General features: G+C 48.1%; 1 long non-coding RNA gene across 2 annotated transcripts in view; it reads right to left on the reverse strand.

The window, feature by feature from the left end:
• The window catches only part of LOC109382775 (uncharacterized), a 69535-nt gene that overhangs the window by 55843 nt on the left and 1723 nt on the right, over positions 1-11969 (reverse strand). The gene's annotated exons all lie outside the window — the stretch shown is intronic.

The following is an 11969-nucleotide window of genomic DNA, read 5'->3' on the forward strand; positions in this document are numbered from 1 at the left end:
CCAGCTAAAATGGGTTTGGAAGATCTTAGAAGACAATCTTAGACTTAGTCAGGGCTGGGGGAGTCCACAGGCCAAGGAGCAGCTGAAATGTGGAAGGATCTGTCTCCCTTGTGAAAACACATTTGGAGACATGTGAGTGCTGTCCTCTCACCTCCATCTCCTTCTGGAAATAAGGGGATAGAGAGGTGAGAATTGCCCTTTGGATTGGGGATCTTCAGGCATCCCTAACATGTGGATCTCATCTGCAGTGTGGCTCAATGGGCCTTGACTTGTCTGTCTTCCTCAAAGATATATTTTCATGAGCACATGAGCCTTAATAAATATTTGTTGAATAAATGATTAAATGAAGGAAAGAGAACTGGGATAGAATATATTTTGGCTGCCTCAAATGCTGTTTTTGGAGGGTTAGGTATGCATGTATGAATGGGTAGATATATGGATAAATAATTGAATAAATGAACAATCATTGTCACTCATTAAGCGATATGGTTGATGGGCACACCTACACCATTTCTCTCTCTCTGTCTCTCCTGATGATGTATAATTTTTTTTTCTTTTTAGCTAAGCCATCCTGCCACCTGTTGGCAGCTCAGCAGCAGCTCAGCTTGGGCCAGGAATCGAACTGGCGACCCTGTTGCTCAGAGCTCGCACTCTTGAGCGAGCTCTTAACCAACTGAGCCACTCGGCCAGCCCCTGATGATGTATAATTTAATATTATTAAACATGTCTATATATGATCCCACTGTATTCTTGCATCTTACATTGCTTCCAATAAGTTCCTCCTTCACATACACACACATACATCTACTAAAACAGAATCATTCACAATGGTACAGATTCTAGGAGGAAGAAGAAAGGTGGACATCAAATTCTAAGTGCTTCTTTTCATTTAATAATTTACCGTCAGGTCAATAGTAGCTTTGGTACATCTCAAGGTCCTAACACTGGGAACATAATTTCCAGCTGCACAGTTTTTACAATGACATTTTATTATTACAATGTATTACATACTAACAAAGTATTCACCACCACCCCCCAAAAAGTTTGGCCAATTGTTTGTAATACTTAGATGAACTGTATTTTCAAACAGCCATATCCATTTTTATGTGCCTTTTAAGTGTAACCCACATAAATTTGAGTGTCCTCATGGCCCTTTCAGCTCAAAAAAATAAGCAAAAGAAAGAAGCATTCAACTCTTAAATCCTTGAAGAATAAAGGAGGTTTGGGATGAATTTTCTGGACGAGGTGGCACAAGGATTTTGCATTGTTCTAACTGATCTTCCCACGAGATGCCACATACCTATCTATGCTCCACAACCTTTGAATGCAATGCAATAAAATCCTTCATCTTGTTACAACTTTTCCAGAGCCAATACGTCAATTGCATAACTCCCTTTCAAAAGTACACAGTCACAGTCAGAATATAATATTGACTTGCGGCCAACGAGTTCCCTCCCCACACTCAACGCATCCCCTCATTCAACCCAGACTCCCCTTTCTTTTCCTTCTATGCAGTTTGGAGAAGGGGTTTTAAGGTGGTAGGCATGCCTCCTCTTCAGCCTGCCCCCACTCCTACTTATTGCACAACTAACATCTGAGCCCACCCACCCAGCCTCTCCACCAGAGTCTCTGCCCCTTGGTGGTCTCCACAGACCACATTTCCTCGCAGTTACAAGCTCAAGTGTTGTTTTTTGTCACAAATAAAACACATATGTCACTTACTCCAATGTTCAGTGCAGCCTGAGGATGACACCGCGTCACTCATGCTGGGGCCTGAGAAATGCCTTTTATGCGACCAACCTTACCCCTCTGGGAGCAAATTCAACAGTACTGTCATCAACCTAAGTCCTGAGCTGGATCTGAGTGCCTCCTGAAAGGGTTTAAGAAAGCTGCTCTCCCATCCATTTTGCTTCTCAGATTGAGCCACACTGACGCCCAAACCAACCTGGCTGCCCTAGTTTGAATTCTATTATTCCATCTTGCTCCCAGGAGGTGCTGTCTTACCTCCTTGTTTTCCTCGAGGCGTGATTATCCATACCAATAGAGGGAATTCAGGAAGTCCCTCCAAGTTTAAGATCAGATCTCAAATTGCTCAGCCACTCTTTGCTAAAAGTTGCTGATCTTTTTCCCCACAAGGATTGATCCAAGTGCTTCTCATTCTCTAAGCCAGCGTCGATGGCTGCCTTGGGGATGCCTTGCTATAGCAGCTCCTCCTGCTGCAGCACAGGAAAACGTTTGTGCTGGTGGTAGTTTCTAACATGAACTCAACATATAAACCCTAGCTTCCCTCCACTATCCCCTCTACTCCTGTTAGGGCAGCGAGGTGGTCGGCCACCAAAGAAGACACCTGGTGGCTTCAGAGCGGCATATATTCTCTGTTGTTCAGTACTTCTTCTAAAAATGCCTTTTCTGCCTTCAGTGCTTGCCATCAAAAACCTTCCAAGAACCACTAACCACGAACTCAAAGCCCTTTTCTCTGGTTCCTTGCATGGGACTTCCTGTGAATTTCTTATGTTTCTAGTAGCAATCAACTTGTATAAACAGTTCAATGCTGACTTGATTGCAAGCTTCACAGTAGCAGTTGTGCTCCAGGAAAGCTGGTCCCATCTAGAGTAGAGCAACAACTTTGAAACAGTCCAAGTATGCTTATCATGGACTTCCTCTCTCCTTGCATAAAAGTCTCTTGTGTCTTAAAACAGTTAGGTGTCTGTGAGGACTGGATTAAATGCTAATGCTCAATTTGCAATCTCAAGAGAGAATTCTTGCAGGCATCCTCCATTTAACCAAGTCACAGGGCCCTGCATTTGTTTAATTCCCTGTACAATCCGTTCCTCTCTGAAACTGTAATTTTAAGTCAGAGTAGGTTCCACCATTTCTCTCAGCCATTCCCATACTATAGTGCTTGTACATGACTCAACTACACTTGTTTATAATTCCAACACGTTGGCAATTTCAGAGATGTATCTGTGGCCCAGGTCTATGATTATTGTTTTAATCTAAGAAGCAGGAAACTGTGTCTTAAGCAAAAATCCCACTCAGGCCTCCCTCCAAAATATAACTTGCACAAAACTGGGTCCACTAATTGCTCTGTCTACATGGGGTTACAGTCTAAAAGCACATTCAAATCGAAGTCTGAAAGGATGGGGATCTTTTGTGGCTGGCTAGGTCTTCACCAAAGCTGATTCCTCTTCCTTCTGGCCTCCCAGCTAGATAACATTTTCCAGCCTCCCTTGCAATTAGGAGTGGTCATGTGACCGGGTTCTGAGCAATGAAAGACCGGTGGATATGATGTGTACCATGTCTAGGCCTAGGCTATAAAAACAACCCACATCCATCCCCACCCTCTTCTGTTCTCCTGACTGAATTTAGATGAGCTCTGCAGTGTTGGAAAGATGTGTTGGTGATGGGAAGGGGCCCAATTCCTTGACTCACCACTTGTAGGAGAACTGCCCACCAATTTAGAACAAATAGTTTGGATTTCATGTGAATAAGTAAACTTCTATGATGTTTAAGTCATATACATTTATTTATGAAGCAGGCTGGCATTACCTTAACTGATACCTCTCAACAAATGTTTTCTTGGTGGGGTAGAAATCACATACACAAACTTCTTAAAATTCTTCTTCAGACATCTTCTCACCTCCTTTTTCCCAACCACTCAATCACTGTCCCCTTCTAAGAGTCAATGTTTTCCACTCGTGACCTGAGCACCCCACAATTCTCTGAGAAATAAATCTATCTCCCATTTTGACTACTTTTATTTGGAGGGTATGCTTTTAACCTTATCCTGGAATTTTGGCAAATTTAAAAGCCTTCCTGCTGACACATAAGTTTTACCTAAGTCAGTTACATATGTTCTCCAACAATCTTATTTAGTGCTGGCAAAAGTAAACTTCATCTCATTCCAGACCAAACAGGACAGATGATTTTTGAAATTCGAAAATAATCCAATATAGAATAATTGAAATAATGTGGCCTTATTGTACATTGATAATTAGAAAAGCATTATCTGTTGTATTAATCAAGATAGGAGAGTTTCTGCTGTAGGAAACAACAAATTCCCCTCAAACCTCAGAGATAAAACCCAACTAAAATGTATCTCTCAACCACACAGTCTGCTTCACATCCAGGAGACTCCAGGTAGCTGTGCTCCATGGGGTAGCTCAGGGATCCAGGCTACCACCATTTCAATATATACTTCCACAGCAGGGGCAGAGAACGCTGTAGCCTCGCACACTGTGAGTTAGATGCTCTGGCCTACATATGACACATTACTTCCAGACATAGTTCCTAGGCCACAACAAGTCACATGGTTCCTCCAAACTTAGAGAGAGAGGGTAAATGTCATCCTTTCATGTGCCCAGAGGGAGAGAATTGGACATGGGAGAGCAGCATGGACTAGAAGATGCTACCTTTAAAACTTTTGATTTTGGTGACTTAATATTTATACTAGGGACTTCTGGTAAGTCCAAATTTTTCTCAAAAATAATCCTGTAATTTAAACATGTTTTTGCTAAGTCATTTGGATTTTCCAACTCCAGTTAGTTAGAATGAGTGCAGTGTACGGAAACTAGCTTCCTTTAATAAAAACAAGAGCAAAGGAAAGAAGAATCCCAAGAGGATTGTACCTTTTCTTCAGGAGACATGCTCAGTGGGGCAGGACGGGGAGGCCAGCATGGGGTGGGAGATGGCCAGGAGAGGAAGATGATGTTCTCCACCTCTCCCATTCCCAGATCACATAGCTTCCTACCATGACAAAAATATCCAGAGCCTCCATCGTTTTAGCAAGATTAAATTAAAACTTCCCTAAATTAAAAAAATCTAGTCATTGTTTGCATTCCTAGATGCCTATGTTTAGTTGAGTCACACATAAGCAGAGAAATGAAAAATTAGCTTAATTTTTTGGCTGTGGGGAAGAGTGTGAATTGGTTTTCTGTCACTTGTTGGGAACATCTTGTGTCTTCCCTCAGCTGGATTTCTCTTGATGGGATTGCTTCTTCCCACCCTCCTGAAGGCCTCTGAGGACAAGTTACAGCTTGGCTGTGACCTGAGGACATCTCTAGAGCCCACAGACAGACCAGCTCAGGGTGCAAGGTCAGGGAGCTCCTCCTGAGTCTGCCTGTCTTGCTTCGAATCTCAGCTCTGTCACTGGTTAACTCTAACCTTGAACATGCTACTCAACCTTTCTGTGCCTATTTCCTCTCAGATAATCATAATACATATCCCATGGGGTTGTTGTGAGGATTAACCTGGTTCCTATGTAGACATGAAATCCTTAGAACAGTGCCTGACTTACAGTAAGTGCCCCCAAAATGCTAGTACTTGTTATTATTACCAAAGGACACCACCTACCTCTGGGAATGTCCACTTGTTTTGTGAGGCAGCAACCCCCCACACACACACACACACAGACACTCTACTTCCAGAAGTGCTTCTCTGTTCAAATACTGGAGAGCTTTTGATTTTATTTCAAATCCAGGAAACTGATCACCTTGATGGGCCAATGGGCAAGCAATGTGTGATCTGTGGGGAGGGAGAGCTGTAAGAAGGGTGGAACCCCACAAGCAATCCAGGGTTTGAGTCCAGCAGTAAGGCTGGAGTGAAGAATCTCTCAGCAAACCCTCAGCAGACTCAGGCCCTGGAGTAACCATGGAAACAGGAGCCCACAGAGGCATCCAAGGTGTGGGATGAGGAAGTGGGTGGATGGATGGATAGATCAATAGGAGATGGATGGGTAACTGGGTGGGTGGGTGTCACTTTCACAGAGGAGTGAGACCCTGGGGACAGCACCTGTGAGCATCTCTGAGATGGGGGAGGTTTGGGGAGCTGGGAATGTGTCTGAGGGTAGACATTGGTCATGATAAAGAACAAGCAGGCCAGGTCTGAAAAGAAATCTTTCCCCGAGAGATTTCTGCCAAGTTCCCAGCTTAGGGAAGAAGTGAAGATCTAAGGAGGGTGGGGGAGGAGGAGTTTTCCAGCTACTGCAGCTTCCAAGCTCAGTTCCTGGCTCGAGAGTCTGTGACCTACCTAATAACCTTTTCATAAACTTGTGACCAAGAACCAGGACAGACACCCCTCTTCAGACATGTGGTGTGGATAGGTTCAAGGCTGAAGATGTCTTTCTGAAAAAAGGGAAACCAAGTCCTGTCTGAGGCTAAGAGGCTGACATTCCTCAGGGCCAGCTCAGGATGCCTAGAGATCCAGGGCGCTCGGGGCCTGTGTCCTCAAACAAAGTCCGTCCAGCTCAGGATACCTTTAGACACCTAGTGGTAAGCAGTGAGTGGGGATTTTCTGTGTTCCTTCTCCCCACCTTGGGAGAAATGATGCAGGGTGTCTACCAGCTTCTACTTACCCATTGGCAACAGAGACTTTTGGTGCTCCAGTTTCTCTCCTTCCCGCAGCCTCCTCTGCCTCTCCCAGTTACATGGGACCATATGATTGAGTTCTGGCCAAAGGCATGTGGGCAGAAGTGAAGCCTGCCACTTCCAGACCTGGCCTTGAAGACCTCTTGGGCCATCCTCTATGCTGTTTTCCCTCATCTCCCATCTTTATGCAGAGGATTCCAGGGGAGGACTTCAAGGCCCTAGAAGCTGGCAGAGCTCTAGGTTCTGGGATCACCATGTGGAAGACTTCTCGCAAACATCCAATTAGACTGTAACATGAGTGAGAAATGGTCCTTTTATTATGTTAAGCCACTGGGATTGTGGGATTTGACAGCAATTAGCCTACACTAATTAATCCTGCATCTACTTGAGATGGTTAAGAGGACAGATTATTGGAACCAGAGAGTTATGTTTGAGTCTAAACACCCCACTTAATGGGCATCAGTAAAATAAGGGTAATAATAGTACCTAAGAGAGGGCAGGAGGCAAGCAGAGAGTTTAGCACAGGCCGATCACATCATAAGCACTCAGCAATTAGCACGAGTCATGGTTAACCCTGAAGCACTTGCTATGCGCCAGGCCCTGCAATAGCTCTTGAATGTGTCTTTTATTTCTCACAATCACCTCACAAGTTAGGGACCATTATATGTTTTAAAGATAAGGACCATGAGGTATGAAGAGGCTAAATGTTTTATCCAAGGGTGCATGGCGAGCGGAGCTGGCCTGCGGCCAGATCATCTAGCTCCGGGCTCGCACCGCAGCCAGCAGTTCCCTCTACTGCTGTCCTCATCGTCATCACGCTCATCTTCATTTTCTCCACAATCTTTCGCCTTCATCAGCCCCCTGTGTTGCGGACAGTTGCTGAGACACCTCCGGCTCCCCCAACACAGGTGAGGGCCTTGAAGTGAATTGTCCTGATCTGGTGTCTCACTGGGCCCAGAAAGTAGGGCCAGGGCTGGGGGTTGGGGGCTTCAGTCCAGCTGTGAGTCACCCAGACAAGGGTCAGGAGAGGAGGGACAGCCGAAGTGAGAGGACACGCCTGAGGCAGAGCGAAAGGGAGCTCCTTGGTCTCTGGGGCTCAGATGCCACATTGGGCTTTCAGGAAGGCCTGGGGTTCAGGGGAAAGATGAGCAGCCCCTAGAGGCAGGTGAAGGTGAACCCAGGAGGGGCCCCTACCTAGAAGCTGTGTTGTCCTCTTGTTAATTTCCCACGAGGTGACCTTAAGTTTAAGTTTCATCGTTTATTATTTATTCCAGCCTTATCCCAGGATATTTTGAGGAATTCAATGAAGGGCCCCAGTGAAGTGGTACCCAGGTGGCTCACATGGAAAGCCTCCCAAGGAAAAGATACTTGGAGCAGAAGGGCCAACAGGCAAGCCCTCAAGGCCCCAAGCCCTCAGGAGCAGGCCCTGTGCATGCCAGCCGTGGGGCATCTGGTCCCCTTTTTATTAAAGGACTCAGAAAGGAGTCCTTCAGAAACAACCTTCTCTCCCTTTGCAACCTCCGGGGGCGCCTAGGGGAGGGGGGCTGGCTGTAGGAGGAGAGGAGGGTGGCCTCCGGGGATACAGCCAAATACCCCAGGCAAGTACTCACATACAATAAATTCAGCCCAGCATCCGGAAACAACGCACAAGCTATATAATACTGTTGCCTCTTGAGAAACACCGAATGAGGAATTGCATTCATAATGCAGCAAAACTTCTTAAAACCCTTTGTTCCCCAACTTTTCTCTCCATCTCTCTCACCAGTCCGTTGTTCCCCCTGCCACACCTCCTTCCCAAGGCTCAAGCTCCGCTTCCCCAGCTCAGGGTGTCCCTTACCCGCTTCTCTGCTCTCTTCCGGTCTGCCTCCACCCCCAGCGGTGTCTCCATGCCTTTCCACGGTAAACCCTCCCAGCCAGGCCTGCCAGCTGCCTTGTTCCATGCCCATTACCACTGGCAGCCTAATATAGGCCCAGGAGCAGAGCCCCTTCCAAGGAAGGGAAGAAACTGTGACTCTTCCTAATCATAAATTGTCTCCAAAGTAAATGATTCTGAGAGGTGCGGGCTTGAGGGTTGAGAGGAGGTGGTGACAAAGGCACCCAACTTTTATGGTGCCCAACTCTGGGCAGGCACTGACCTAGAGTTGGGGTAGGGTGGATGTTGACTGAGCTAAGACACAGCCCCTGCCCTTGGTGCTGACCACTAAGCTGTGCTTGAGCACACAGTTCTGTGTCCATGTCCCAAAAGACAAGGCTGCTCAGGCTCTCAACCTTGACTCCATACAGAGGGGGCTTTAAGAAAACACGGATTTCTCTGCCCTCACACCAGAAGTTCTGATTTAATTGGTCTGGGGAGAGGCTCAAAGCATCCAGGGGCATCTACTATTGTAAAAGCTCCCCAAGGGATTCCAATGTGCCAGGGATGAAATCCATTAGGCTAATCAATTGTTCTTGTGAGCACTGCAGAGCTTGGGGGCTCCAAGCACAGCAACCCCTCCCCCTCCAGCTGCTTTCTTGAACCACCAGGAGGGAGAAGGGGCGGGGCCAAGACTCTGGCTGGCACAGATTAACATAAGATAGGAGTTAGAGCCTCATTCATTCATTAGTCAATAACATATTCAATAACTATTTAATATAAGTGTTGTCAATGAAATGATGGAACTGACTGGAGGATCTAGTTATTGGGCAGTCAGGCCTCTCTGAGGAGGTGACATTTAAATCGAGACCAGAGCAACAAGGAGAAACCTGCCGTATGAAGCTGCCATGACAAGCAGAGAACAGCAGGTGCAAAGGCCCTGGAAGGGAGCAAAGGGGTACGTGGCTGGAGAAAAAATGATGGAGGACATACCAATGGGATGAAGTTTGCGAGCTCGGCAGGGGTGCATATGGAGGGTCTTGGAACTGTGGTAAGGAAGTGGCTTCTGTTCTCAATTTGATAGGAAGCCCCAGAAGGTTTTCAGGACAGAACGACATGACCTGCTTTGTGTTTTTAAGAGACACTCTGGCTGTGATGGGGAGGGTAGCTGGTGGGGCATGGGTGGACACAGGTGAACAGTCCATCCCAGCGGGGTGGTGGGCACCCCTGTGCTCATACCCCAGAATGAGGATGTGTGCTCGGCTCCTCTGCTTTGGAGAATGTAGGTCAGGCAGCCCGGCTTCCTCCACCAAGCCACCAGTGCAGCCCCCTCGCCTGTCAGAGAAAAAAGCCGACTCTGAGATGCGTGGGCTCAACTGAGAGATCAGTGTTGGCAAGGAAGACAGAGATAATAGTCTTCCAGATGCAGGGATGTGGGCCGCTGACTGGGGTCCCTGTGTCTCCCTTCCCAGCGTGCCACTCCCCACCCCTCCGCCCCTTCAGGATCTCCCTGGCAGGCCAGCCAAGGGGCAGGCCCAGAGCAGGCAGCTGTATTTTAAGATGAGGGCTTAGACCTCTAAATAAACCATAAACACAGCCAGCTTCCCTGGTACAGAAGGAGGGAGACGGCTCCGTTTCTCTTCAGCGCAGTGACTGGGAAATAAACAAGTGGCTCTGCCTGTCACATACACTTAACCCTCTGCAAAGGCATGTGTCAGACCCACAGAGCTTCTGCCTTAGCTTTTCCAAGAAAAAACGGATGAGCCCCAAACTTGGGCTTCTCCTTGTGGCCTCCAACTTCACCATTCTGTTCAAGGAGAGGCAGGCATGGGGGCTTGTCCTTGACCCCAGGAGAAGCAAATAAAGGGCAGGCACAGACACTGAGCCCCTGAGTGGCTGGGGGCCCTCTCTGTCAGCTGTGAAAGGGGACAAGGGAGAGGGGGAGAGAAGGGAAGGGAGGGTAAATGAGAAGGAGGGTGGCAAGAGCAGGGCAAGGGCCGAGAGGGGCACAGAGTGATCCCTGTTAGAAGGGTGAAAGCCCCAGGGGCCTGGGCAGAGCCCTGGTGGTCGGTGGGTGGGGTGGCTCTGAGTGTGGGAGAAACAAAGAGAAACAGAAGGCAGAGGAGGTTCTCTCTCTCTCTATGGGAGAAATCTCCCACGACCACAAAGGAAGACGGAATGAGCAAGAACAAAAACCAGACGGGAACAGAAGGAGGAAGGCAGAGAAATAAAGCAGGGGAGAGAGGACAACCCAGAGTCATCAAACCCAAGCATTTTTGGGGTGGGGAGGGACCCTCTAAATGCAGCAGTAAAAGGTGATTTATGCATTGAGCTAAACCAGGAGAAGGATCAGGAGCAAGGCCAAGGGGACGGGAGTTGCTGGGAACGGTGGCCATGCAGCAGAAGCCACACAGACATATGATATGGCGTTGAAGCAGAAGGGGGGCTCTAAGCTTTGGGGTGGCCGGAAGCCAGTCAGTTAGAGGACAGGGGTGAAGGGCTAGAGAGAGCTACAAGACCCACAAAGACTGCCCCACAGGTGCTGCTGCTAAGGGCGCCTGCAGCATGGAGATCTCATAGCCAGCACCACCCCGAGGTGTGGGAGGGGTTTGAAAAAGAGTGAAAGAGGCAGCAATTGTTATGCACGCACACACACACACACACACACACACACACACACACACACACACACACCCTTCTCTAAATGCATCAGACAAGAGAAAGAAAACTTGTGTGGCCCTTACCAACTTATTCTCCCCTCCCACATGTGCCCACCTCCCTGGAAGCCCCTACACTTCCAGAGGCCTGTAGGGACATGGGTTTGGAACCCTCTCAGCAGGCAACAGACCTTTACACACTCCCACATACATGTCCAGAGGCAGGTGGCTGGCACAGGGATAGGTCCCTCTAAGTGAAGCCAGGCTTGGATCCAGGGAGCCCCACATGAAGCCAGATCAAGGGTCCTTGCCAAGCCCTCCAAGAAGCCCCAAAGCACTTGAGCTCCACAAAGCATCTGTCTAGTTGGGATGACATTGCCAGGGCCACATAAAGAAAGGGTGTATTTCCCACTATGGCTGTGGTGTATGTCCTGTGAGTCCAGAGCTCCACCACAAGAGCTTTCCCAGGACTTCTGACCAAGACCTGCGGCCCACCAGCTCCCTGAGAAGCTCACATGGTGCATCAGTTTTTGCAAATGAGGACCATGCAAAAGGGCTGAGAGACCAAGGAGAAGGGACTCCCCAGAAACATTTATCAGCTTGGGCCCTGCAGGCAGTGCCTTAAGGAGTAATCCCAGGAGACCAAGAGCTCAGATCTGGGCCACAAGTCTCCTGCGGAATGAGGACACAGGTACAAAGCACATCTACAGTGGACCCACACCTGACAGTACCCACTGTGTCAGCATACACACAGTTCTCGTCCTGTTGGACCCTGTCACTGTCCCACTCAATACTACACTGTATACAGCACACTGTAAACACAGCTCAAAGGCCCCTGCTGTGTACACACACCACACTGACGTGCCCTAGGTTCCCCTGTTCTGACACACTGCACACATCTTCCCACCCCTCCGAGGTCCCATTTTTATCAGCGCTGCACACACACACTGAAAAGTCCTACTGTCCTCAGACTACACGCACACCACCATCACTACCACCACAACCACCACACACACACACACACACACACATACACACACACACACACACACATTTCCCTGCTCCTTTCCAAAGCCCACACGCCACGCTGGCCTG

The sequence above is a fragment of the Hipposideros armiger genome, unplaced genomic scaffold (genome assembly GCF_001890085.2).
Source record: "Hipposideros armiger isolate ML-2016 unplaced genomic scaffold, ASM189008v1 scaffold_70, whole genome shotgun sequence".
NCBI lineage: Eukaryota > Metazoa > Chordata > Mammalia > Chiroptera > Hipposideridae > Hipposideros > Hipposideros armiger.